Genomic DNA, 26,666 nt, shown 5'->3' with positions numbered 1-26,666 from the left:
GTGGGTTTTGATACCGCAAGTTTATCACTGACCTTTGGGATGGTGGATTTGCGTATGTTGCTGTATAATGACGGATTGGTGTGTGTGTGTGCCATAATATGGTGAATGGATATCTGCGGCGGTGGCGGTAAGTTGGCGGCCGTCAGCGTGGCAATAAGTGGGATTTACTACCAAATGTCATACTGAGGGCCTAATTCTTTAAAAAATCAAATCTCCGGTTCCCCTTATCCCTTTTCATTCGTTTAGGTGTCAAATTAAAGATAAAAATATTTCCTAGTTCTATAAATTGGTTTTGGATTTTTAAACGGTTTCCTGTGTTTTATTTAATTACTGTTTACTTGCATGCTTTACACACTTTGGGCTTCATTACGACTTTGGCGGTCCGTTTGGAGGACAGCCGAAAGCTGCTGCAGGCAAAAGACCATCAGTGGTGGCGGTCTTTTGCCCGCCATATTAGGAGTCCTTGGAGGACTTCTGCCCATTTCTGGGCAGAAGTCTGACTCCGAAGTGAAGGGTGCATTGCCAGCACTGCCACGGCAGCAGGACTCCACCCGCCGTACTTCAAGCCATAATACGGCTTGGCAGAGTCCTGCTGGCATGGTGGTGCTGATGATGCAGTACCACCAGGATCCATCCCGTCCCAGATGTCCTCCTCTATGGAGAAGGCAAGTGGGCGTCTGATGGGGGGGGGGGTGTCTGTGCATGTGTGTGCGTGTATGTGGAGGGGGTGTAGTCTTAGTGCGCGTATGCGAGTGAATGTGGATGTGTGTGTGTGTGTGTATGTGTGCGTGTATGGGGGTGTCTGTGTGGATGAATGAGAGTGAGCAGAGGTGTCTGTGTAGATGAATGCGAGTGAGTGGGGATGTCTGTGTGGATGTATGCGTATGCTGAATGGGTGTGTATGTGAATGCAATCATGCATGAAGGGGTGGGGGTGTTTGTGAGTGTGTGGACGGGTGGGGAGGATGTGTGCATGTGTGGGGACATGTGTGCATGTGTGTGCCGCTGACAGGAATGGAGATTCCTGTCACCAGGTGCGTTACTACCAGGATTTTCATGGCAGGGTGACCACCACAGAAAGCCTGGTGGCTTGCAGCCATGTAATCCAGCCGGAAGGCCGAGGCCTGTGCCGGGATGGAAGTGCTCACCGCCGGCCGCAGCGGTATGACAGCACCGGCTGGCTATGCGGATATGTGGAGGTTTGACATGTGCCAACCCCATAACTCGTAATGTGGCGTTCCTTACCGCAGGCTCAGCGGCGGAAAGACCACCACTGCGAGGCTGGCAGTCTCATGACCACCAGCCTCGTAATGAGGCCCTTTGTTTTTTTAAGTTTAGCCTTATCGCTCGTTGCCAAGCTACCAATGGTTGAGCTGGGGTTAATTTATTGAGAGCTAACTGAACCTAGTGGGGGTTAGTGGCCTATTGCTAATTGTAGGTAATTACCTGTCCTAACCAGTAATCCACTTTCCAACACAATCTCTCACCTACACACATATAAATAAGTATGCATTCATATCGCAGCTTAAATAAATTGCAGCACCAATAACCAGGCATCATGTCAGAAACTTAGCAAATGAAACATGATACAATCTGGCATATCAGACTGAACACGCTCAAAAAAATAGAGGGAAAACCAATAATAAATGTGGGGAGCAGTCACTGATGAATCTATCTTTGCATGCTATTTTAATTGGTTTAGACGTATCTCCCCTCCGCTGTTTTTATTTTGTTTTGCTTAGATATTTTGATACTTTTAAATAGAATTGCTTCTTTTATCTGATATGTTTCGCCAGGTCTGTATCCGATTCTTTTTTAATACGCACTACGCGCTTTTACGTAAATCTATAATAAGGTGTGATTTTATAGTAGGGAAATGTTTATGTCTAAACACCCCTTTTTCCCCTTCCACTCTTTTTTTTTTACCTTCTATAACTAAAATTGTCGTTTATGTAGCTTGTTGTTTGTTTTAAATGTGATGTGCTTTTATGGTATTTTTATTTACCGAAATAAAGCTAATGATGATGATGAAACATGACACCATTAATTTAGAACAGTTTATTTTGCAAACATGCACAACATGGAAGGAGGGGATACATATGACAATTCGTTTGTGAATAGGCAAACTTTAATTGGTCTGTGTCACCAGCTGGAGCAATATCATCTAGCCCACAAAGGTCATCAGTGACACCAATAGACACACAAATTGCAGTACCACATTGTCAGTTCACGAGATTATTCCAAACAATATTCCCACTATATGGTAGAATGACAATAACAAATATCTGTGTTGAGCTACAAGTACCTTGCCCTGCAATGATGAGCCACATAAATAGCTACATACAAATCACACACATATGCATATTTAGCCAATCTTGAGTGGGAATAGCATGTTATGCCTCCACCACCACATTTTGGCAGCACATGATGGCACACATATTGCATTAGGATCACCACATGACAGGATCACCACATGACAAAGAACAAGTCACATGATTTAATAATTTCTTCCACCCCATCACTGTGCAAGTTTACGTGGTACATGATTTGTACACCCAAAGTCTGGGTCTGTCATATCCAGGAACAGCCATTGTCACAATTGTACATCCAAACAGCACCATATACTTACAAATGTCACAGTTCTGAAATGTCCAAAAGATGATGCCATGGTGGAGGTACCTTAAACAAATATGAAAGGAAAACCAGCTGTCAACCCATACAGATGAGTCAACTCCTGAAGTACACAGTCCATGACAAAATATCAGAGCACAAGAAAGCAACATAAACATAATCACCAAGTATCATAATCTTGTTCAACAAACACCTTTCACCTGGATTAACCAGACTGTGCCGTCCATGATATTTTCCCATAGCATACTCCTCTCATCATGGCAAGAGTTGCTGTTAAAGTACAAGTCATGGCATGTCACCAAAGTACACTCATGAGAAGAAGTTGCTGATGACATCTTGCTACAAGTCAGTTCCTTCTCCTCACCATTATCATCATCATTTGGTATTCCAGCATCCTCACCCGGTGACACATCAGGGTCTTTGTCCTCTGCGAAATAAGGGTTGTTCCACCGAAAAACTTCTTTAAATATGAGGGCACTCTGTTTTTGCAAGCCTTCAGGACATCTATGGTGAGTATATTCACCCCAAGTGTAGCAGGTCTGTATGTCTACAGTTTTGACAAAATACATATCCTTTGTGATACAAACCAGTTCAAGCAGAGAATAGTCCTATGGAAAAGATAAATTGATGATATTTTAATCATCTGGGGTGGGGAATTGGATACCATCCCCCCATTCCTGTCCTGAATTCATGAATGTGATCCAAACGTAAAGTTTACACATTATAACCTTTCTGGATGTTACAATGTTTGCTGAGGAAGGTAGACTTTGCTCTAGGACATACCAAAAGCCAACAGACAAAAACATACTATTACAGAATGCCAGTTTCCATCCTAAACCCATTTGTGAAAATCTACCCTATGGACTGTTTCTGAATCAAGCAGAAGCACTAACAAAGAAATTACATACTAGGAATTACCCAAACCGTGTAATCCAAAAAGCTCAGAAACTAAAATAGGGAGGCCTTTTAAAAGAGATAGAGAGAGAGAAAGACAACCCATACGCCTAATAAGTGTAACCACTCACAGCACTATTTCTAATACAGTTAAATAGGTGATTGATAAAAACTGGACAATATTACAAACCGGGAAGTTGGATTGGGAAAAAAAAACTTTTTTCCTCTAAAAGAGGTAGAAGTCTAAGGGACAACCTGGTAGAAACTTGCCTCAGGTCGAATGACTTAAAACAAGTAGCAATGGGACACCTGGGTATTACCTGAGGTTACGGCTCATTAAAACTATGACAATTGTAGTGTATGCCACCTTACAAGTACAGTAAAATCCTTGGAGTTAGAACCAGGAAAGATGTGGACTATAAGGGAACATATGAATTGCAACAACACCAATAGGATCTACTTGATAACATGCCCCTGCCATTTACTTTATATTGGAATGACAACCAGGAAGGTGAAAATATGTATTTCTAAATACCACAGCAATAGTCAGTATAAACGTAGCACAGATTTCCTACAGATAGGATACACACCAAATGATATGCTGTAGGTAGTTCTAGAGCAAATCAGGGATATGATGGATCCACTAGAATGGAGGCTCTTTGAGAAAGAACAGAGATGGATATATCACCTCTCAACCCATACAGGGGGTTTAAATTAAAACATTCCATGGGGTGCAATACAAATGTAGGAGGAAATCAAGTCTGTGACAGGCAGCAGAATGTTAGCAAAGGATTAACAGTTAAGAACAACAAGAGGTGGATTAGAGACTGACAGATACTCATCAAAAAATGTACTAGTAACATTTACTAGGAAATGCCCCCCACCCCCCTGTTTTAAAGCCCTGATAATAGTTCACAAAATTGGAGTATTCCTATACATCTAACGAAATGAACACATTGGATTTAAATAAATAAATGAAAATAGTTCTACCCACGAACAGATCGGGTCGCAAGTAGGGGTTCCTTTGGTGAGACAGTTCAAATGAATAAAAGCTACTTTAAAAAAAGGCAGAAGTAAAACAAAGGTAACGCTAGCTTTAAAAACATTTTTTAAAGGTACAATTTAATCATGCATACTAACAACAGAAAAAGTCCACAAACATTTTTTGAGCATATATGTCAATGGTTGAGGAATCCATGAGTAACACTACAACTATTGAAGGGGTCAATAATACGAAAGAAGTCAAAAGCTTTAAGAACGTTCCTCTAATGAGACAGGCCACGCCCCTAAAAGTGAAGAATGGATGACAGGTGATGTCATCACACACAGGACACACCGAAAACATGCTGGGTGAAACTATGCCAGTATAATTTCCCAGAAATACAAACAGTATATAACCACGAAAGGAGGACGGCACCCCTTATATTCAGAAGACCAGGGAGCGATGTAGGTGAGATAATGGGTGACAACCCTTGACAAAGTAAGAGGGGGCTGACTCAAATGGGTAAGGCACTCAGAAGCATTATTTAATTTACAAAGGTCTAGGAGCCTTATTCCTAATTTGAGTGTGTCCTCTGAGGTGTGTGACTACAGGGCTCACCCCCGGGACCTCTATGAAGTGAAACTCTGCCTAGGCTCAAGTAGGTGGTAACTTTTTTACCTAAACTATTTGGATGAATGAGCAACATGTGATTTAATAAACACAGAATAATAACATATAAAAAAACACTACCTGTATGAGTGTCACGAGGTTTGCAAGTGTTGCATTCACCACGTGGAAGGCATAAAAGTTAGAAATATCACTTACGGGAATGGGATTCCCTGAAAAGACAATCATAATAAGAAGAAGCACTGTGCAATGGTATATATGAGATATGCTGTGATTTTTTGAATGTGTGACAAGAGGTTCTGCAATACGCAGCAAAGCAAGGAGTATGGTTGACAGCTATCTGCTGTGTGGGGGTAAGAAATGTTAGGAATACCCGCAGATCAGAATATAATTCCCCAGAGAAACAAGGATATGCTTAGAATGAAGCAGAAAGTGACACAAGATATGCATTATAACACTATATAGTGTTTATGACTGCTGTTGCTCTAAAACATTGATTCTGTTTTGAGCCATAGTCTGGGGTTGGTGAGGCAGACTCTGAGTAGAAGAGGTCTCCAATCACTTCCACAGAGGTTGGATATAATAATAATCCATTGAGGTGCACTATGATCCCACAAATAAAGGTGATGATTTAGTGGTGGTAATGCATGAGCCAGAAAAATAAATATGTGTTTAAGGAATGTCTATTCACTGTGTTCTTTCACAGGTATTCAAAAGCAGCTGTGTCATTATGAAGGATTCCGTGACTTAACAGGTTAAGATTATAGAGCCAGTCTTAGTGAGCTGGTGCATAAGAGGGTAGGTCCTGAAGAAAGCTATACTGAGCCCGTTGGGGAACTTAGAATATCGGCTGAAACATGTTGACCTTTAAATCAGATGCAGAAGTACATTAGATATTTGCCTACATCATGCACTGTCTTTAATCTTGTCAAGGGATACCAAGAATAAAAGTACACTAATACGTGGGTGTCCTTTAGACAGTTTTAAATCACACACTTTGATTTCATGCATGAAATACATTCTAGAAAAAACAACTGACCCGTTTTGCTGTAATCAGTCATGAAAGCACACCCTAGAGGCACTAGGCACCTGGGGTGGGACCCCTCCGATGAAGCATGCCACCAACTAGGTTGGTGAGTGAGGGATCTTTCAAAAGGAACTGAAATAGTTCTAGATAACACAGAGATGTGCTGCTGATGGGATCAAGAGATGATTACATACATGCTCTCCTTGTTATGGTGCTAATTGTAGAACAATTGTGTGTTTAAAAAAATAACAGCCAAATAATTGCAGTGACACACAGTTCTTTCCTCTGTTGTGTCCATACAGGTCTATGCCCATGAGAAGCGTACCACCTGGAAGCCATCTCCCGTAAGGTGCAGACCATGGGGGTCTGTTGTCAGGGCAGCCTCCATTGCAGGAAGCGTTGGAGGGACCTGAGGCACAAGACAAGGAAGATCACTGAGGTCCAGTGAGGGAAATCATTCCAATGGGGATGCGGTGTGTGCCGGCAGCTGACCCCCCCCCCCAATGGCCTGCATTTTGGTAGTGCCCTTTCCTGAGCTTGATGGGCAGTTAAGGGCCCAACTGCAGCTTCAAGGGGGTGAGTCCTGGCCAGAGTGGTCCATGTTACCTTACAAACTACATGTGTTTTCTCAGGTAGCCATTTGCCAAACAACATTGTGGATGTGCCGTGTCCAACACACAGGAAGAGTTATGGATTGTGTAGGTCTGGCAGAGGGGGCATGATGATGTTTTTGCCTAATGTTTTTATGATTGTTAGAATGGGGTCTCCAGCTGCCAGAGTTATATACCTTTGTCCCAGTAGGGACCACAATTCTAGTCAGGGTAAGTCACAATCCAAATTATCTGTGCCCACCCTCTGGTAGTTTAGCACTGAGCAGTCAGGCTTAACTTTGAAGGCAATGTTTAAAGTATTTGTGCAATAAATCATACAGTAGCACAGTGAAAACACATCCAAAATACACCACACAGGTTTAGAAAAATAGACAATCGGAATAAAATAAGGTCACACCAACAAAAATCCAATAAGCACAAAAAGGTTTAAAAGAGTCTCAATCCTTAGAAATGAACAGTTATCTCTTTGTAACACACAGTACCTCGGATGTGTAAAAAATAACGATGCATGGAGACCACAGAGGAGGAGATGCATGGAAAAACAAGGTGTTGCATTGGATTTTCCGGTGGGGCACAGACGATGAGTCATTTCTTTCCACGCTGCAAGGGTTTGCATTGTTTTTTGGTGTGCAGTCTTGGTTCCTCACTGCAATGCAGTGATATTTTGATGCCCAGGGACAATGATTTGAAAATTCTTGACATGCTGGAAGAAGGAGCAGGTGCTGCGTTGATCTGGTAGGCAATGCATCAAATTTTCTATCGCAAGGCAGGTTCTGCATCAAATTTCCATTCTGGAATGCGGTGCTGAGTTGTTCCATTCAGCTGTCCGGTGAGTTCTCCGCCACAATGCAGGCTTTGCAGCAATTTCTGCAGCTGCTGCATCGATTTTCGATGCACAAAGAGTTGCTTGAAGAGGTGAAGTCTTTATTGGCCTTGAGACTTCAGAAACAGGAGACAAGCTCAATCCAAGCCCTTGAAAAGTACTTTAGGAGGAAGGCAGAGTCCTTTCAGCAGAGTCAAAGGATAGCAGGGCAGCTGGGAAACAAGCAGGGCAGCAGTTCTTCTCAGCAAAGCAGTATAGATGAGTCATTTGAGCAGCCAGGTAGTTTCTCTGACAGAAGGTAGGTGTAGGTTCAAAAGTGTCTGCTTTGTTGGGGTCAGAACCCAGTTTATATACCCCAAAATGCTTTTGAAATGGGGGAAACTTCAAAGAATAGTTTTGATGGGCACAAGTTCCCCTTTCAGCCCAGTCCTGTCTGCAGGATCCATGTGGGGGGTTATCAGTCCTTTGTGTGAGGGCAGGTCACTGGCCTTTGAAATGTAAGTGTGAACCCTTCCATCCTTCCTGCCCAGGAAGACCCATTCAGTATGCATATGAATGCAGATGTGACTCAGTGTCCTGTGTTTATGGTTGTCTGGGTGGAATGCACAAGAGGAGCTGTCACCCAGCAAAGACGAGACGTGGACTGGAGACAGGTTATATGGCACACATGGCAGTAAGTGCAGAGAAATGCCCACTTTCTAAAAGTGGCATTTCTAAAATAGTAATATTAAATCCAACTTCACCAGTAAGTAGGATTTTCTATTACCATTCTGACAATACCAAACATGACAGGGCCACTCTTTCCAGATCAGAATCTACCACTCAAAAGTGTATGAGGGTAGGTCTAGTGCTAGTCTATGAGAGCAGCAGGCCTCACAGTAGTGGAAAACGAATTTGTGGACATGTAAAACACATAAATAGATGTCCTGCCTTTTACCTACATAGCAGCCAGCCCCTATGAGTTACCTAGGGCCTACCTTAGGTGTGACTTATGTGCAGAAAAAAAGGGGTTTATGGCTTGGCAAGTAGTTTTAAATGGCAAGTCAAAGTGGCAGTGAAACTGCAGACACAGGCCTTGCAACGGCAGGTCTGAGACATGGTTAAGGGGCTTCTTATGTGGGTTGCACAATCAGTGCTACATGCCCACTAGTAGGATTTAATTTTACAGACAATGGGAACAGGTAGAGCACTTTATAGGGGCTTACAATTAAATTAAATAGGCCAATTGGGTAGGAACCAATGTTATCATGTTTAGGGGAAAGAGCATATGCACTTTAACACAGAACATAAGTGGTAAAGTGTGTAGAGTCCTCAAACTAGCAGAAACAGTGTCTGAAAAGTGGAGGGAGGTAGGCAAAAAGTTGGGGGGTGACCACCCTAAGGCTGTCAGGTCTAACAGTGACCAAGAGACCAGCAGAGTCCAGTTCTCTGCCAACTGTTTGTTTAGAACCGACACATGGCTGAGTAAGCCCATGATCACCTCATGTTGTTTGATGTTCTGGGAGAACTGTGTACCAGAGAGACTACTTGTCTTCATTGTGTTAGGAGTTATGCTTCCTCACTACTGTGTCTAATGTGATGGGAGCCATATTACATGTGCCATAGCATACAGTGCACTTTTGCTGAAGTGACTGAATTGTACTTCCCATTGGCAAGTTTTGATTTTACAGTGACATGAGAATGCAAACCTCACAGGTGGCATCAGCATTAGTGCCTACATGTTACCTAGTGTACCTTCCCCTCTTGTTCTTTTATCTGCAATACTGTATTAATCAGGCCTGGGTGGAATGCGCAGAATCGCGCTACATGAAACTCCACAAGGTGGCAAAAAAACTCCACTGCACTATACGGAGTTAGGCGGATGGGAAGAGTTCCATGTTGTGCCCATACACCAAATGCAACGCAAAGTATGTACTCATGTTCAAAATCGCACACAAACAGCACCACACGGTTCACATGGGCACAGTCTTTTTGTTTTTTCAATCTGTTTATGGTGCTGTGCCTGTTTTTTCATACTTTATTAATCTTTTCAATCCTTCACCCACCTAATTAATCTACCCCTCATTTTGTATTTATTTTTTTACTGTGCTTTTTTGTGTCTGTGTATTTTTTTTTTTCATGCTCTTGTGACTTTTTGTATTTTTGTTTATCTTTTCCTTTGCTTGGTTATTTTGTCCTTCCTTCCTTCTTCTCCTGTTTCTTTTCTTCACCCCATCACCCAGCATCATGGCAGGGCAGGGTAGTACGGGCAAGTAGGAGAGTGTCTTTGCAGACAGTGAACATTGCGAGGGTGCTAGTGCACCCTGCTGGCTACAGCATTGGCGTTGGCTCGATTACAACCTGGAGACAATACTGAAGCATGTTAGGTTTCTGCCCACAGCCTAGCGGGAAACTCTTAAGGGGTCTAGTGGGGAGGTAGCCAGTGTGGCAGCAACCTCCCCATCAGAAGTAAAGCAGACATCGAAAACTATCCACTGAACTAATCAGGCCCAAAGTGTCCACATGTAGATGAATAGACCCGAATCCATAAATTCAAATACCCAATAAACAAAGTTTATTGTGTGGCAGTACAATCATTGATGTATTTTCAGATGTTGATGACAATAGAACAAGGCAGCCAATGTATTTCCAGATGCTGTATGACAATAGAACAAGGCAGCTAGCACGTGTTTTGTCACTAAACGTGACATTTTCAAGGCTGTAAACAAGATCATATGTGCACTTATGATCAATCAAAATATTTTCATACATGGGCATCCAAGGAAAATCAGGAAAACTAGATAAAATGGTGCCACAGGGGACCCCTCAAATACCATATACAGATCCAAAACCGTGAATTGTTACAAAGGAGACATCTCATCTTGTAAAACTCATAAACGATAGAGACCTGTAATCCATAGATTACCCAATGGTGTATCAAATGTGCACCCGAAAAGAGAAGTGTCAAAGAAAGAGGGTCGTCAAGAAATGTGGGTGTCAAGAAATTAGAGATTATTTCACAGAAAAGCCTACATGAGCACAAAATAGTGATGTAAGAAAAGGAACTTGACTACAACATAATATGCACATTTTGTAATCATACATAGAAGGAACATTGGGACACAGCGACAATAAGTATCAAAACTATGGAGAAGGGAGAAATACATTAGTTAGTTGCAATACAAACAGTTTGTATGCAAAGTTCCAAAAGTAAATCAGTTTTATGTAGTATTACTAACCTAGATTGTAAATTCAGGCAACCGATCACATCCAAAAATGGTTTGGAAATATCTTCAATATCTTAATTTGGCCCTTCCCTGACACATAATTCCAGTGGCCCTGAGTATATCAGCAAAATTGAAGTTTGACTTAAGAGGTCATTCAATGCACTAAAAAGCATGCCATTCACTTTGAATTTCTAATTAGAATGTGGTCCATAAAAAGTTTGTGCCCTGTATACACTGTCAAATAAAAGTTCCTGAAAATCAATAAATCCGATCCATGTACCCAGGAGCTCGCTTATATAGCAAGTATATTGAAAGTAGTAAAACCGCAACATGTTTTAAGAATGAGGTGAACATTACTACATGGGTTCCACTTAAAATGGGTCCTATGTAACATTTTGCCAATTTGATATAGAACATTAGGTCATTAGTAGGCTACATATCTAGGGCCCCAAAAACAGAAAAAGTGAGTCGAAACCTATGTAAAAAGCAGTTAGACTAGAGTGTATTAATGATAGTCCCATCCCTGTAAGTAACACAGGAAATGGACACAAAATCCCAGCTGAAAGATGTATTAGTCATGGTAACAATAAATAAATGAAAGAAAGTTGGCAAGAAATTATCATGAAATCCTTAAGTTGCTATCTGTTTTATTAATAAATATGTGCCCTAGCACTTTTCAAACCAAAGTACCTCATAAAGGCGGTTTGACGTTGCAGCTCAAGTTAGATTAAAAGGCCATGATAAGCCACCCCTGTGTATAGCAAAATATCAGCTTTATCAAACTCTCATAATAAGCACTGTAAAAAGTAAATAAAAGCAAAATATCAAACTATCTAGCACCATAGTTAAATTGTGAGAGGGAGAAGAATAGGTATCCGTGCGGAAGTGGCTTTAGAGCTGCCCCCCGTAATTCCACATTATATATACATAAGATCAACAAAAGAGAAAGCGGACTGCTGAAGTTGTGTTGGAAGCCATATTAGAATGGTAAAACAATTAAAGTGCTTATTCTAGGGAATCTTTCTACTGAAACGCTCATATTATTAACTCTCCTTCCAATCAAATAATGGATCCACTTTCAGTTTCATCCACCAAGAAAAAGTAGTAAAACGTTAAAGGGCTGTGGAAGCAGCCAAGATATGCTCTAAAAAAACAAGATTAAAAAAAAAAAATCTGTTGATTTCAGTTGGACCTCAAAGCGAGCCAGAGTATTGTCTTAGCAGAACCCTAATAACTCCTTAGAGTCATACAACTGAGAGCAAGAAATTGTGGTTTGAAAAAAAAATAAAAGAAGAAAAGAGACATAGGGAACCACGACACGATGTGAAGTCCCACATGGGACATGCAAGATATAGATAAAAAATAAATACATACAATGTTAATATAATGCTACTAGTGTCATTCTAATATTTGAACGGCGAAAACACACAGTCAAAACACATTACGTTTAACAGTATGGGTAAGCAAATGTCATTATTCAAGGTACAAATTAAATGAATAGCATTTGGGAACAGCAGGGCCATTGGAATTAAAGATGGATAATTATCAACTACAGCTAGCCCAACTGCAGACAGCAGCAAAGTACTTGAAGTGCTGGATAGCAGGCATCCGTTAATTTGGCAAAACAACTTGTACTCCATAGTGCTTAGTGCGGTACTCATAAATGAGAGTTAATTCATTTTTATTTTCTACTAAAAGTGTCTGTTTAGTTACTAGAAAAGCATTTGCAAGGAGAAAAAAAATACATTGCTGTTTTTTAAAAAATCTGGTATTATTCTGCTTTCAGTCTTTTCTATCAGACAGTTATGTGGTCATTATGACAATGGCGGTAAATACTGCTGACTGCCGCGATGACGGCCAACAACATACAGCCGCGGTGGCGAATATCAGTTTGTCATATTATGACACACACACACTAATCCAACAGAATACTGCCACATACACAAATCCACCAGACCAAAGGTCAGTGTTAAAGTGTTGGTACCAATACCCATACTGTTACACCAACAAAACAGCACCTACCACATTATGACCCACAAATCCCCATGCTGGACATTCAATGGTGCTAAACCATTGGTGGTACATGCAGCACGCTCAGAATAGCCACCCACATACTAAACTACACAACATTGGCCAACACCATAAACACACACCTGACACTAATATACACACCACACCCACCCACAGCACTATAAAACACAAAACCACACTACCCACAACCCTTTACGAACAACAATTATTGCCACAAGACTGACACTAAGACCACTGAGACAACTAGATACACACACCCATACATCTGTCACACACCCCACATCACACACCCCACCACATTTCTCAACACCCTCAAACCAACACACACCACTCAACACCCATGTCCCCACTTAGGCACCCCTGTTTCACTGATGAGGCGTTCCAGTCATGGTGGAGGAAATAGTCAGAGTAGAGCCACAGGTGTTTGGAGCAAAGGTCCACAAGTATCCATTACCAGGAAGATGGAGCAATGCAGAGAATCGTGGACAGGGTGAACGCCGTGGGACAGCATCCAAGAACAAGGGACGACATCAGGAAGAGGTGGAACGACCTACAGGGGATGGTGAGTTCCGTGGCAGCAGGGCACCAGCTCACCATACAGAGGACTGGCGGTAGACCCACACCTCCTCCTCCACAGCTCACAGCATGTGAGGAGCAAGTCTTGGCAATACTGCACCCTGAGGGACTCACTAAAGTAGCTGGAGGACTGGACACTGGTGAGTCAATATTTACTACTTGTCAACCCCCATACCTGCATGCAATCTCACCCTTCACCCTCACTCCCATCACTCTTCTCCAGCCCACATACTGTACCTACACATCTGACTAACCCCAATGCCAAGCCCTGCATGCAAAACCAATGCATGGACAGCCCTCCCAGCCCTGCATGTACACCCATCTCAAAAGCATGCACAGCATGGAGAACTAACAATCCCACAATACATCACCATACACAAACAAAGGTGGCAGGGGAATAGCAATGATAGAGGGGCATAATACATCACTTACATCCCCACAGGTGCCCCAGCCAATGTCAGTGGAGAGGAGGTGCCACAACTATCCAGTCCCCCAACAGAAGATGCCCCCAGTGATGACACTAACTTTGGACTTCTGAATCTAGATGAACTACCTGGCCCATCAGTGACCACTGCTCTGTCGGCCACCCTAGCCCACTCACAGTCCACCACGTATCCTCCCCTCTCAGTATCTAACACCACAGCTCCCACCCAGCATCCCCACACCTCTGTCCCCAGGGCACGTCAATCATCAGTGTGCCCACCTGTACAGCAAACACAGTCAACACTTCACCCCCAAGACAATCAGGGACCTGGGGTCAGTGGCAGTGGCTACAGCGTTCAGGGGAAAGAGACACAGGGGAACAGTGACACTGGAAGGATCACTGTGTGCCAGGGGGAGGACAGGTCCAGGTCCAGGGAACCAACTCTCCAGGAGACACTCACCAATGTCCTTGGGGCTTGCCAACAATCCCAGGACACGATGGGACAGATCCTTACCAACATGCAGGAGAACAAGCGGATTCAGGAGGTTCACCATCAGGAGATCAGGGAGGATTTGCAGGCCCTCAACACCACCATGATCCCCATAGCGGGGGTGGTGGCAGACATGGCCAACATCATGAGGGAATGGACAGTACACCAGCGGGCCCCTACCACTAGCCAGCCTACCGACCAGCCCTCCACTTCCGCTGCAGCTAGTGGGCAGAATGCCCTGCTGCCAGCACCCCTTCCCCTGCAGAAGGTGAATCACCCCACAAACGTTCCCTGCAACCCAGACAGAAGCCAAAGACACTTGCCAAGACCAAGAACACTGCCAGGAAATGAGACTCTCCTGATTGTCCCTCCTGTGTCCCACCCTGTCACCTTGTCCACTTTGAAATGCCTTTGCTCCCCTCCCTATGGCCCCTTGGACACTGGACCTGTGCTACAAACAGAGTGGAAAAATACCATTGACTTTCCTCTACCATCACCCCATTCCTTTGTACTTTCCCCTCAATTTTATAGCACTACAATAAACACCCTTGAACACAACCTGACTGACAGTGATTTATGTGTTGAAAATGTGTATATATGGGAAAAGTCACATCTAGTGCAAATGATCTGAACACTGTGATAGCATACAATTAATGACCTGTAGCTGTCTGTAGTTATCACATCAGGACACTGTTGTCATACCACCAACATCTGAAAAATGACAAGCCATAAGTGACAGTAAATTGAGATGCAAAGGAAGTGAATGCCATCCTGCTATAGCCAAATAGATGAAACAATAGTTAGAGGAATGGTCAGTTCCACTGTCTCACCTGTGTGTCATTCGAAGTCTTGACGTATAACTGATGTTCTGTTGTCCACATCCTCATCCTCTGCCTCCTCCTCATTGTCCTCAGGGTCTACTGCGGCCACAGGGGCATCTCCAGTCTCCACCTCCTGCAGATAAGACACATGTCGTCTGAGGGCCAGGTTGTGCAACATGCAGCATGTCACTACTATCTGGCAAACCTTCTGGAGTGAGTACTACAGGGATCCACCTGTCAGATGGAGGCATCTGAACCTGGCAGATCGAGGCGGAAGGTCCTTTTGATTATTCTCCTGGTTCGCCCATGTGCATCATTATAAGGGTTCTCTGCCCCTATCCTGGCATTCCTCACAGGGGCCAGGAGCCACAATAGGTTTGAGTAGCCAGAGTCACCTGCAAGAACATAGGGGCAAATATTAGCCTTACACAATGCTATGGGGATAACACCTGAAGGCATACACTGACATACTTTGAGTGGGGACTCTGACTCACCTATTAGCCACACCCTGTACCTCTGTAGTTGGGCCATCACATTTGGGATGCTGCTATTCCTCATAACCAAGGCTTCATGCACTGACCCAGGATACTTGGCAGTGACGTGAGAGATGTACTGGTCCACCAGGCACACCATTTGCACATGAGTGAATGGAAACGCTTCAGATTCCTGACCACCTGTTCATTCTGGCGGGGGGGGGGCAAATACTATATGTGTACCGTCAATCACCCCAATTGGTGTTTGACCAATGTAGACAAAACCCTTGCCAGCATGACTGAGAACATTGGCTGTGACTTTCCTGCTGCCAAGCCCACTGTCACTTGGAAAGAACCAGTTGCCAGGAAATGAAGCACAGATAGAACTTGCACAAGGGGGGCATCCCAGTGGGATGATGGACAGCTGATATCAGGTCAGGCTCCAATTGGGCACACAGCTCTGTGATTGTGGCCCTGTCCAGTCTATAGGTGAGTATAATGTGCCTGTCCTCCAGTGTATCCAAGTCCACCAGAGGTCTATACATGGGGGGTTGTCTCCTCCGCCTATTCATCCACAGTGGTATGTATCTAAGGGACACAAGAGTCAGTAGTCTGTCACAATTTGAACAATGGAACCACCACCTCAGTGTACATACAGCATTAATGTGACAGAACAGTGGGAATGGCAATGTATGTGTAATTTTCGGCAGTGACGCAGTTATGGATATTCTGAATGTTGCCCCACACCATGAAATGGCGAACGCCTGTCCTGTATCTAGGGATAGGTGGAACTGAGGTAACTTGGCCAACATTGGGCGTCGTGGGGAAAGGCGGTCTTGCACCGCCATGCAATTCCTCATTGGCTAATATGGGGCTCCCTGGAGTACAGTGGCCAATGGGGATCAGCGGTGGCAGTGACGGTGTACACTGCTGTGGATGTGACCGCCATTTTCTATCTAAATCCTCACTTATTTCCTGACTCTCCAAAGGACAACACCTACACTGTGTGTGATGCTGTGACCTGTGTCTGGAACCTACCATGGCCTGTGTGACTGGGGAAAGGGACCCTGCCTTCACGTTGATGGAGTTGAAGAGTTTGGTGGATGGGGTCCTACCCCAATATGGACTGCTGTATGGTCCTCAAGACCAACAGGTGAGTACACCTTGGGTACATGATGGCCCGCATACTGGCAGTGGCCTACCCAGAGCTGGATGGGCGCTTGAGTGCATCACAGCAGCCACAAGGTGTGAGTAGAGTGGGCGTTGCTAAATAATTTGTAGGTGGCATGGGATCCGGGTGGTGGGTGTGAGTTAGTGGGTGCACCTCAATGCCAGGTCAGACATTGCAGCGTGATCCAGCTCAAGGGTAATGGGTGTATAGCAAAATCAGGTAACCTAGCTCGGTTGCATTCCATGTCAGACAGGGCTTAGTAGGTCCCAGGAGGGGTGCAGTTGGCGGTGGTTGGCCCTCATCTTGCAGTGGCACCTAGACAATTGATTGTGGTGCATACTGCTCAATCCTGATCCCTGTGTGTGATGGTATTGTGTATGCCAACTGTGGTGTTGGTGCTGTAGTTGACCCCGTGACCCAGTGCTCCCTTTCTCTCTCTCTCCCCCCTTTCTTCTTCTGTCATCCTGTCCATGTGTGCATTAGCATCTGGCGGAGGAGCAGGGGCACCAGTGACAGAGGGAGCTGCATCCGACAGGACCCAAGAGGCAGAGTCCACCAATGTTGAGGGAACCAGTGGGACGGAGGGCGATGGGAGCACTGCGGCGGAGACAGGAGATGACAGCACTGACTCTGATTCCTCCTCTGATGGTAGCTCCCTGGTGGTGGCAGACACCTCTGTGACCACCTCAGCTCCAGGTATAGCTGCCACCCCTATAGCAGCACTGCCCTCCCAGTAGCCCCTTACAGATTTGTCCGTGCCCGCTCACCCTGGAAGGTGGGCATCTCCTTCACCTCAGTCACCTCAGGCCCTGCCACAGCGAGCCCTGCATAAGAAGGCTATTAACCTCCTGAGATCCATCTCTGTAGGGCAGTCAACCATTGTTAATGCTATCCAGGGGCTGGCATCCCAGATGCAGCAATGTAATGCATTCCTGGAGGGTATCCACTGTGGATTGGCGGACAAACAGAGATCAATTGAGGCTCTGGCCTCCGCTCTGATGGCAGCCATTGTCCCTGTTCCTACTGTCACCCCTCTAACTACCACTTCCCAGTCCCAGTCTCCCAAACCCATCTCATGCACACATACAGACAAGTATGCGCTCAAAACAACACACAAGAGTGACACAGTCAAACACAGGCAGCACACTTCAGTCCACAAGCACTCACACAAACACCAGACAGTTGCATACACAACCACATCCACTGCTGCCACTGTCTCCCCTTCCTTCTCCTCCACCTCCCTCACAGTCATGTCTGCACTCAAACCAGCATGCACTGTTTCAACAGCCACCAACATCATCACCACACCAAGAGGCACACACACCTCACTAGCAGAAACCTCTACAACAACCATCCTTGCATCCGCTGTGGCCTTTCCCACCCTGTCTGTCCCCCCTAAGGGACACAAACGCAGGCACTCAGACACCCTGACACACAACAGCCATCCACCTCACATCAGCACACTGCCCATGCACCCAAGTCCAGCAGACACACTCCTCTAACAACAACTCAACCTCCTCTCCCATCCCTCCTCCTTCATCCCGCCCCACCATCCCTAAGAAGCTTTTCCTTGCCCAACTTGACCTCCTTCTTGCCCCTCTACCCCCTGTCCTGCCCTTAAGAGCAGGGTCCCAATGACCCAGCCCAGCACCTCAGTCAAACAGTCCATGGGGAAAGTAGAGGCACCTCATAGTCATGGAGGCAAGAAAGTGAAGGATCTCACTCCACCTGCCAGGAAAGGGAATGATCCCACGACACCAGCCAGGAAAGGGAAGGATCCCACTCCACCAGTCAGAAAAGGTAAGGATCCCACTCCACCAACCATGAAAGGGAAGAACCCCTCACCTCCAGCTGAGACACAGCCGCCCTCACTCCAGCAGAGGCTAGCAGGGTACCACCACCAATGGGCACAGGGCCCTCAACCCCACCTGCAACACAGCAGCCCTCACCTCCAGCAGAGGCTGCCCAGGAGGCACCTCTGCAGCAGATACAATACATTCCTCATCTCCTGCAGAGGCTGCCCAGGAGGCACCTGCCCCAGCAGAGACAATGTAGGCCTTACCCCCTGCAGAGGCCTTCCCAGGAGACACTTCCCCCAGCAGATACAATGTAGCCCTCAACTCCTGCAGAGGCTACCCAGGAGACACCTCCCCCAGCAGAGACAATGTAGGCCTCACCTCCTGCAGAGGGCCTGTAAGTCACCCTTGAGGGACTGATGTACAAGGATCCCCCTCCAGTAGCAGTGGGCAAGCTCCCCACCTCAGGGACTGTGACCTTGCACTCCCCAGAATTGGACAATGGCCATGGAACCCCTCCAGAAGTAGTGGGCAAGTTCCCCACCTCAGAGACTGCGACCTTGCACTCCCCAGCATTGGGAAATGGGCACGGAGCCCCCTCCAGAACCAGTGGGCAAGTTCCCCACCTCAGAGACTGTGACCTTGCACTCCCCAGCATTGAGAAATGGCCATGGAATCCTCTCCAGAAACAGTGGGTAGTTCCCCACCTCAGAGACTGTGACCTTGCACTCCACAGCATTGGGAAATGGGCATGGAGCCCCCTCCAGAACCAGTGGGCAAGTTCCCCATTTCAGCTGAGGTGTCCCCCACCCCTGTTGCCCCCCGAGGTGCCTGACAACTTCCGACATGTTGACCCTGCACAGTTTTGTGCGGAGTTTGTCAGGATCCAGTTGGGGCGTGGACTGTTCCCTGTGGCCATGTGGGCCTTTTGTACTTTGGACTGGGTATTGACCCTTTCTGGACAATTGTTCATATATATTTGTTATCAAATTTTTACATATGGTGGCTGTTGGCATGCAACTACAATATCAGTACTGACGAACTGCCTTGCATTATTATGCCATGTGTCCTGTGCCATTGGTTTACATCTACAGCTGGTTGTGTGTATGTTGTATGTGTAAATGGTGAGTGTCATGCATGTGTGTCACTCTCCTTTTTCTCCCTCTCTCCCTTGTGTGCTAGGCGTCTGTACTCACCGTCCTCGCATTTGTCAGCATTGGTGTTCCAGGTGGAGCATGGCGTAGAAGAGCACTGGGAAGACTTGAAGTTCCGGTTCCATGGCAGCATTGATCTTTTCTGGGTCTCTGTTGGTGAGTCTTTGGTCATCTGTGTTCTGTTTCCGCCAGGCATTTGATGGCGTTTGAACTGCCCCGGAAATTGTTGCTGTTTGCTGTGTCACAATATGGTGGGCGGTGCCTTGTCTTCTGTCTGGCTGTTGATGGCTACCTCCGTGGTGAGTGGTGTTAACGCCCTGGCAAATGGTGTGATACATTGGCTGTCTATGGGAGATATCCACACCATTGTCTTAATTTGGCAGTAATTACCACCAGCCTGTTGGAGGCATTACCACCACTTTAACAGTCACTGCCAATGTCATAATGAGGGCCTTAGTGCTTTTTTGTGGGGCATGTGTGGGTAAACAAATAAAATTGGCCCTGTGACTCTCCTAATCATAACCACATCAAACTCCAATGTCACTAGGGGCCCAGCAATGTAGTGCTACTGTGCCAACCAATACCTACATTTGAAGAAGTGTTTGTTCAGAGTATTGTTCCCAATTCTCTTTTTTATTTTTGTTTTTTTTTAGATAGCTTCTCCTGCTGGATGACCACCAACCAGGTAGGAGATAGCAGCCCCTCTGCAGCGGCAGAGGCTGGAGAACATCCAGGCCGAATAGCAGCCGCTGGTGGTCCTGGAGCAGGACGAGGCTGAAATAGCTGCCTCGGACCCAGGACCCAGCTCATCAACACACCAGCCCCAGCCCAGATTCTATGGTGGCACTAGCATACTCAGTCCAGGAAGTAGCTTTTATCATCATCAAACTGAAGTGGTTCACCCAGAAGTTGGCCAGCAAACACACTGGATTTTGACCATTCATCCTCTTCCTCCTCCTGTGGTGTTTCGGGAACAGTGCAATCAGGTGGGATAAAATGATGGTTCACTTTGATCATAATGAATCTCTTCATATTTTGAGGTGAGATACTGGTGCTTCTCAATGTAACAACTGCACCATCTGCACTGAACACACTTTCAGCAGACACACTGGCTACAGGACAAGCTAGATACTTTATAGCTAGCCTGCTGAGCCCTGGCCATTGGCGCATCTTCACACATCAATACACCAATGGGTTCGATCCACATACACCTCTTTTGGGTCATCCAGATACTCATGGAACATCCTCTGAAGTGTTGTTGGTGCTGACACTTGCTCGACCTCTTTTGCCTTTGCCCCTGTACTGGTTGTAAGACCTGCCATTTGAAACAAAGTCAATGCAGAGGTTGGGTTTGGTTCTTCTGACACTGTTGTTACCGGTGTTCTTATTGCTGCTGTTGGCTGCTGTGAGATTAAACTGCCTTCTCTGGAAGTTGAAGGGGGCTCCCCAAAACTGATGAGTGGGACTCCAAGTTCCAGCCATTCTCCTTCCAGTTCTCCAGCTTGTTCAACAGTCCACCTCTTGTATTTTGAACATCCCCTTCAGAAAAAGTAACAAAAGGGAAAAGATTTATTTTCTAACATGGATCAATTAGGGTAGCACAGATGTACTCTTTGTATGAGATAATGTCATTTTACAGCCAGCCTTGCATTAAAAGTCAAGCAATAGCTTATGCTCTCAACCAAGGCAAGAGCTTCTGGGTTTTCGTTCACACCTCTGAGTGTGAACCTTACAGACACCTTCTTTAGCTGGATGCAACAATGGGATGGATTGGCCCATCATACTGTCCTCCTTCCTAACTTCCCATGTGAAAAACCTCAAATGGGAGCAGCATTTGACTAGGTTCTGTTTGTCTGCATCCATGGTCATAGTTTTCCCAATTGCATCCTCTTACATAACCATTGATCTATTTGTAGTGCTCAAACAGATGTTACAACATTGTGGCACCTCCTGTATCAGGGCTTTAATTGGTACTCTCTTACCATGCTGAATAATCCACAAATGTTTCCAGGCTTTAAATGAATGGCTGAAATTAGTGGAGATTTATTGGCAGGTGGTCAGTATGTTGCTGATTATGGGCCTCATTACGATGGTTTGTCAAATACCATGTCAACCATCGGGTTGGTGGCCAGACCGCCAGATTACGAGTCAAGCACCTACATGTGTCATCAACCGTTACAACAGATTGTTGCACTGTCAACCCATGATATGGGAGTCATGCTAAGTGCACCAATTACACGTGTCATTGTGTACACAGTCAGAATCATACCTAAAGATGGACACATTCACAGTCGCAACACAACCCGTTTCAGCAGGTCACCCACACTGAACCGCAAGACTACACAAAACACACATATAACTATCTAAGACACTGAGACATTGTATCACACAACACCAACAACACACTAACATCACATCTACAAATACAACTCACACACACATTCCTCACAGGCCATGGGCTGTCCTTACATTCAACATGCATACATATGGATGTGGCATGGAACACAAACAACACTCCCATGAAACATCCCTGCAAAGGACACACTCACACCACACACATTATAGCACAATGGAAGGACAGTGGCATGCACAATAGACAGAGAGACAAATATACAAACCTAATTTTGTACAATTGGGATGGGGCCATCAAGAGCACTCATGGAAGGAGGCTACACTGGGACACATATCATTTTGCACATGCCTCTTGAGCAACATTTGCATTGGAAATGGTCCTACATGTATATCAGAGACTAACAATACTAGACGCAAATGGCATGCCTATCTGCACAATGTAGAAGTGCAAGTCAACAAAGCACATACAACTCCAACTGCATGGGACATACCTCTACAGGAAGTATCTGTAAGGTACACACAGCTAAATGGACACATGCACAGTCAATTGCAAACAAAGGTAGCACAACTGAACACACTCCATGTTTCCAAAAACAAAACTCAATCTGACACACATCAGATGACTACATAACCCATTTCAGGTGGGCAAGTCTAACACCATACAAGCTCACGCAGGAGAAGACAAGATGAAATACTTACCAAAACAAACAGTGCACTATGCCATGACACCACCATTGCATTTACAGCCACATACCCATATAATCAATATACCCATGACTTCGGTGACACCAGCACTGCCCACAAAGTCAGATACTGTAAACAACAGCAAAAAGAATAGCAAGCAGGTTTAAACACACACAACAATAAGCAGACAACACAAGTTACCCATGAACAACTTTAAGGTAGAAAAGGATTTGCAGAACAAATGTGCACTTAAAAAACAAACAAAAAAAACTATTTGCGTTTATTCAAACTTTCAAATTCATATAGTCCAAATCCATTGGCCACTCCATGTAATCCATGTATATGTCCATAATAGCACACTATTGTGCCAACACTTGACTCCTAACAGCCAGGTAACCTCCACAGGAAGGGGCATCAAGTGGACAGGCAGGCACCTCAGAGATCCTCCTTGGTGTGGATTGGGGGGTTGGTCTTGGGTTTGGGAGGGGTGGTCTGCTTTTTGGGAGTGGTGGGCTTCTTCTTGGGGGGAGAGGTATGGGTGCTTGTGGGGAGTAGGGAGGTCTTTGAGCTGGAACGGATAAGCTGGGTGGGGGCCTCTTGGTTTTGGACGGGGAGGGAGAGAACAGGGGAAGGGGCAAGGTCAAACATTAAAAAGTTCTTAGGGACTCGGAGACAGTCATCAGATGGGGACGGGATTTGAAAGTCGAGTGAGTGTTGTCTACTGTGTTGGTGTAGATGTTGTGGGCCCATGCTTCTGGGAGGTATGCTTGTGTCTTGGTGGGTATCTGTTGGGTGGGTGAGTGAGTGTGTTTGTGTGTCTTGGTGGTCTGGGAGGTGGAGATGCTGGGTAATGGAGGGGTGGATGTGTGTGTCTGTTGCGGTAGTGACTGCGGGTATGCTGGTAGTCATGGATGTCTGTGTGTCTGTTGTTGTGGTGTCTGTGAGTATTGTGCTTGTGGGGGATGTCTGGGGATCCATTGGGGAGTATGCGCATATGCTGGGTGTGGTGGGGGTATTACTGACTCTTGGTATGGTGCCTGTGAGCATGCTGGATGTTGTCTATGTAATGCTTGGGGTTCTGGGGGTGTCTGGGGAAGTGATGACTGTTGTTGTGCCTGTGAGTGGTTGTTGTTTGCTTGCGTGCCGGTGTGTTTTTTGGTGCTTGTGTTTGTGTGTGCTGCTCTTGTGTGTTGATGTGGATGCATGGGGATCTGTCTCTATGCTTTGGGTAGGTAGTGGAAGTGAGGATCTGGATTGGGATGAGGAAGGTGGAGTGGGGACAGAAGGTGGGGGGTGACTGTCTGCCACCAGTGAGGAGGCCAGAGATTAAAAAGATATCTGTAAGCCAGCCATTGCACCATGAATGTCTTCCCGGGATGAATTTGTCTGTTGTAACTGAGTTGCCAATCCCTGGATGGTATTCATAATGGCTGACTGACCCACAGAGATACTTCTCCGGAGGTCAATAGTCTTCTCACTGAGAGTAGCAGGGGTAACAGGGGCTAGGGCAGAGGTGCCTGCAGCAAAGGAGACACCCACTCTCTTGGGTGAGTGGGCACGGCTAACTGAGTGGGGAGCAACAGGGAGGGTAACAATAGAAGGGAGAGTGGTGGACAAACATGGTACAGAGAGATGCCCCAATGGGTCAGCCACTACTAAGAAGTGTCCACTGAAAGAAAAAAAACAATGATAATGAGGATATTCTGGTCTCCCCAGTGGCATTCTCCATGCCCTCCAGGCCACTGGGCCCCTCTGTGTTGGTGGTGTAGTGACCCAAGGTCCCATGACCAGATGCTTCACCACTTCCCCACTCAACTGTGCCTCGTCTCCTTCACTTGCTGGTGCTGATGCTGCAAATGCAAAGAGAAATAGGGTCATCACATGTCCATGATCACACTTGAACAATAGATGTGAATAGCAAGCATTACCAAGATATCAAGTAGGGCCCGGCAACAAACTCCACCTAACTGGCCCATACATGTGCCATCCCATATGCATGCATGCCATATGAACAGTCAACGGTTGGCCTCAGGAAATTAATGATGTCAGACAACTACAACTGCATGGTTGAAGTTGTGCAATCACAATACCCATTCAACAAGTAGGAGACACCATCACTCTCAAACCTTTGCCCCATGGAGCAGACCTCAGTTACCTGTTAGCATACTATAGTAGGCCAAAGCCAAATGCATTTCCACAAATCCCACACAAGGTCATGCACACGTTTGTCACATACATGATGACCCAACAAAAATAAATGATGATACAAAATCCTGCCATGTTGATGAAAAAAATACAATAGCCTGGAGAAGGTGACATGGAAATACCCATGTCACATTGGAAGCATATCAAAATGCACTCTTCAACAAGTGATATTTGTACCAATAGAGTCCTGGAGGTAGTATAAATGTTGCTCAAATAGGCCACACATTTGCCATGGAAATGGGCACTGTAGATATCATATGCAATATGTCAGGGAGAGATGTCCTCAAAATCTACAACACAATGAATCAGCAACCCCCATGGTTATCACCAATAATGTCTGGCATCCCTTAAAATGACATAATCTGGGTGCATCAGTAGATGCCATTAGTCTCTTGGATGTTGGAGAGGCCCTGAGATTTGCAAATGCTTGTTAAAGGTCCTCAGCATGTTGCCCAATTTGAAGCTACATCATAGTCTCCATTATGGTCAGGCAGACCCTGATGTCTGTTGTGGATGAATGCTTCTACCTAAATACAAGTGATTTCAACATAACTGCAAGTGACTCCATGATGCTGCAGTGCACTTTTCCACAAGATGGCACACCAAGGGCATAAATATTCACATTGTGACTCTAAACTCTAGGCCTACCTTTCATGTCCCTCATTGCTACTGCAGTTGTATGTGCCAAATGCCATGCTATGACGGGTGAGGGTATATGTCAGCCAATAAACAATGGTGAGACACTCCTGTCTGGCACAATATGAAATGTATCTACATTGTAAATGTACTATTCCTCAAACAGTTTGCCGTGCACATATATGTGAGGGATTACAGACTTCATCCCATCAACATAGGTAGACCATGCAGGAAACAGCAGTGTACAACTGTTTTTCAAAAGAGAAAGGGATGCATGCTGACATATAGGCACAAGGAATGCTGGCAACAGTGACAGCACATAAATCATGTCAATGGACATTTATCACTTACCAAGGAAAAGTATTGTCCTATAGCTGCATCCAAAGAACAATGTATGCTCTGTCACTATTATGTTGGACATCTTCACATTACAGACTACAGTGAGGCTGCAGCAGTCATAATACACTGAAGACAACTAGCCTCTGGTGGCAGATGCCTATATACACATTTATCCAGACACATTGCTGAGGACAGTGATCCATCTCCTACCTACTTACCTTTGGCCTGTAACATTTAGGAGTAGTGGTCTGTTGCATAGAAATTATACACACTGCAACAGTAGTTGTTTGATCAATGCACCCAGCCATGTCCTCCCTGCAGAGCAAGCAGTTTGTGAATTCTACCCAGTTGTGCCCTAGGTCCCTGGGCCAATATGCAAGGCACATCAGTATGCACTGCATGATATATTTACACAAACAATCACTCATCTACTATGTGACACATGGCTTATCTCTATTTGTCACAGTAAGCAGTCAGAACCTAACTCATTCCCTTGGAAATGTGACAGGCAAGAATATGTCCTGTACTTACCCCGTTGTGGCTGCTGTGCCGCCCTCAAACGCCCATCAAGTTGAATGTGGGCCATTGGGGGTGGTCATTGTCTGATGGACACCCTGCTCACATTGGGAGGACATCCCCAGCTAGAACTCAGCAATCTTCTGGGCCCAGCGTCTTAGATCCTCCAACCTTTTTCTGCAGTGGCCACTCTGCCGG

This window comes from Pleurodeles waltl, chromosome 2_2, assembly GCF_031143425.1.
Source record: "Pleurodeles waltl isolate 20211129_DDA chromosome 2_2, aPleWal1.hap1.20221129, whole genome shotgun sequence".
Taxonomy (NCBI): Eukaryota; Metazoa; Chordata; class Amphibia; order Caudata; family Salamandridae; genus Pleurodeles; species Pleurodeles waltl.
This window is presented reverse-complemented; position numbering follows the sequence as displayed.